General features: G+C 40.1%; 1 protein-coding gene across 3 annotated transcripts in view; it reads right to left on the bottom strand.

Moving 5' to 3' along the window:
* The window catches only part of ABCA6 (ATP-binding cassette, sub-family A (ABC1), member 6), a 68,022-nt gene that overhangs the window by 50,283 nt on the left and 14,109 nt on the right, over positions 1–3,630 (bottom strand). The gene's annotated exons all lie outside the window — the stretch shown is intronic.

Genomic DNA, 3,630 nt, shown 5'->3' on the forward strand with positions numbered 1-3,630 from the left:
AGTCCTAAGGCCCACTTGACTTCACATTCCAGGATGTCTGGCTCTAGGTGAGTGTGAGTGATCACACCATCATGATTATCTGGGTCGTGAAGATCTTTTTTGTACAGTTCTTCTGTGTATTCCTGCCACCCTCTTAATATCTTTTGCTTCTGTTAGGCCCATACTATTTCTGTCCTTTATCGAGCCCATCTTTGCATGAAATGTTCCCTTGGTATCTCTAATTTTCTTGAAGAGATCTACAGTCTTTCCCATTCTATTGTTTTTCTCTATTTCTTTGTGTTGATCGCTGAAGAAGGCTTTCTTATCTCTCCTTGCTATTCTTTGAAACTCTGCATTTAAATAGGTACATCTTTCCTTTTCTCCTTTGCTTTTCACTTCTCTTCTTTTCACAGCTATTTGTAAGGCCTCCCCAGACAGCCATTTTGCTTTTTTGCATTTCTTTTTCTTGGGAATGGTCTTGATTCCTGTCTCCTGTACAGTGTCACGAACCCCTGTCCATAGTTCATCAGGCACTCTGTGTATCAGAGCATGTTTAATTACTGCTTATTTGACTTGTTTTTAAACTTTTATGTCACTACAAGGATCTGGACTGTGCTAGACAATCAGCATTTTTGGAGAGGCATGCCACATTCTACAGAATTCACTTCCTGAGTACAGAAGGGAACTGCTCTAGGTAGGAACTGAAAAGCCATAGGGTGTGAGGACTATGGATTAAGGAAGTTAAACCTTTCTAGAAAAGGACTCTATAGCAGGGACTTGTAGGTGGAGTTGGGGGGGATGTTAATATATCTATGAAAAACTTCATGATAAAACAAAGCAATTTCAGACATCACTAGAGTAAGTATTGACTGCATTTCACATTTTTTGCCTTAGTTAAAAAAAAAGTGGGAATGTTGTAAAACTTATTACCACTAGACATTGTGTTCTTAATAAGAACATTTCAGATTTTTCTTTTCCTTGTTAGTTTTAAGAACACATATCCATTTTGCTAAATTTTAGGTTACATGCATACTAAGAAGCATTTACCCTGAGAATGAAGCCACATCTAAACAACCAGCACCTTCCTGGCTTTAACCTAGAGTTGGCTTGTGCCTCCCTGTCCTAAAACGGCTGCAGGGACACTGCCATTTGTACATAGTTCCCCTCTCTCTTTCCTCCTGACAAACACCATTTACTCCTTTCTATTTCCCAAGGTTTCACTGAACAAACATTACTTTCCTTTTTTAAATTTCAAGACCCACTTTCCCCTTTTGCTATTTCATAATTCAGTTACATTAAAACTAAAACTCTGCTAATAAAATATACTTTATAGGAAACTTTAAATTTCCTAGATGTTAATTTTATTTCAGCAAGTAAGTTTCTTGTAAAGAGCTGTTCAATAAGTAGTCCTTCATCCATTCCAGATAAGTACTATACCCATAAATAGCATTTTGTTGTTATGGGGAGTATACAGAGAAATATTTCCCAGGACTCAACACTGAAAAATGCTAAATTTCTTTTAGGGTAAAGCAAACAGATTATTTTTCTTTTTTTTTTCTTTTCCTAGACAGTATGAGTTTTGTAACTGATGGTATCACAGAATTCTCTAAACGCCTTGGCCTCTTAGAGGTTTAGAGATTATATTCACTCCTTAAGTTGTGTCTAGCTCTTCATGACCCCATGCAGCACTCTAGGCTTCCGTGTCGTTCACCATCTCCCAGAGGTTGCTCAAACTCATGTCTCATCAGGTGGCCAAAGTATTGGAGCTTCAGTTTCAGCACCAGTCCTTCCAATGACTATTCAGGACTGATTTCCTTTAGGATAGACTGGTTGGATCTCCTTGATGTCCAAGGGACTTTCAAGAGTCTTCTCCAACACCAGCTGAAAAGTATCAATTATTGGGTGCTCAGCCTTCTTTACGGTCCAACTCTCACATCTGTATATGAATACTGAAGAATCCATAGCTTTGACTATATGGACCTTTGTCAGCAAAGGGATGTCTCTGCTTTTTAACACGCAGATTGTATGATTTGCGTATTTATCTGTTAATCTTACTCATTATTTTGCTAAACCTTTATTTCTACTCAATTATTATTTGCTATCATAATATATACAAACATAGAGACATACATACATATATGATAGTCATGTTTAAATATAAACTTTAAAATCACATTAAATCATTTGTGAAATGGGGCGAGATATATCATGTAAGAAGCAAGTGCTCTTATCAAGTGCTTCTAACTGCCAGCCTCTGTACTGGGCACCCTTCCAGGCAATCTCAACTCCAATATACGGCATTTAGTTGCTCAAAAAAAAAATATCCTTGGTACTCAGTCTCTGGACAGAAACTAGCCATTACAAGCCTGTACTTTCTTCAACAGGAGGAAGTGGGGAGAAACTAAGTGATAGCCCTGGGTGGGCCAGGCGGGAGGGCACTGGAAAAGACGCTCAGCATCACTCGTTATTAGAGGAAGGCAAATCAAAACTATAACGAGGTATCACCTGCCACTGGTCAGAATAGCCACCCTCAAAGCACTCACACACAATCAATGTTGGAGAGGGTGTAGAGAAAAGGGCCCCTCCTACCCTTCTCTCAGGAATGTCAGTCGGTGCCGCCACCACGGAGGGCAGTGTGGAGATTCCTTTTAAACAACTACAAACGGAACTGCCACACGGCCCTGGGTGCACCTCCGGAGAAAACGGAAGATGATACACGCACCCCTGCGTTCACTGCAGCGCGACCCACAGGACCCAGGAAACGGAAGCGACCTAAAGCCACATGACCCAGGAAACGGAAGCGACCTAAAGCCACAGGACCCAGGAAACGGAAGCTACCTAAGTGTCCATCCGCAGAGGAGCGGATGAGGAACGTGTGGCACACATACATGACGAATACTCAGTTACACAAGAAGAAGGAAAACATGCCAGGACGGACCTGGAGATCATTGTGTGACCTGGAGTGAAGTAAGCCAGAGAGGGAAAGACAAAGATCGTGTGATATCGCTTATATGTGGACTCTAAAAATAAATGGTACAAAGGAACTTATTTACAAAACAGCAAGAGTCGAAGACTCAGGAAACAAACCTACGGTTACCAGAGGGGAAGGCAGATGGAGGGGGGGGAAGAGATAAATTGAGAGACTGGGATTGACATATACACACTATATATAAAATAGACCGCTAATAAGGACCTTATGTATAGCACAGGAAACTCTACCCAAGACTCTGTAATGACCTATATTGGAAAAGAATCTAAAAAAGAGTGGATATGTGGACATATATAGTCTGATGCACGGTGTGGTCCCGCAGAGACTAACACAATACTGTAAATCAACTACACTCCAATAAAAATTTAAAAAAAAATTAGACCACCTGGTCTGGTACACATCTTCCTTTTGCCACTGGGTAATTCTTTTTTATTTGCTGTGATCTTAACGGTACCTCTATCATTCTGTTGGCTTAATATATGCTGGCACAAAAAAACGGCCCAGAAAAGTATAATCACTATCTTGCATAGCAAAATTTAATAAGAACTAAATAAAAACGTCCCAACAACAACAAAGTAGGCAGTGCATCGAGTTTAAGTTCCAGTGTTCTAAAACAGTAATACTCTTCCACTGCTTCGGAATTTCTCTGTTTATTCACTTGC

This window comes from Bison bison, unplaced genomic scaffold (genome assembly GCF_000754665.1).
Source record: "Bison bison bison isolate TAMUID 2011002044 unplaced genomic scaffold, Bison_UMD1.0 scf7180017864371, whole genome shotgun sequence".
Lineage (NCBI taxonomy): Eukaryota > Metazoa > Chordata > Mammalia > Artiodactyla > Bovidae > Bison > Bison bison.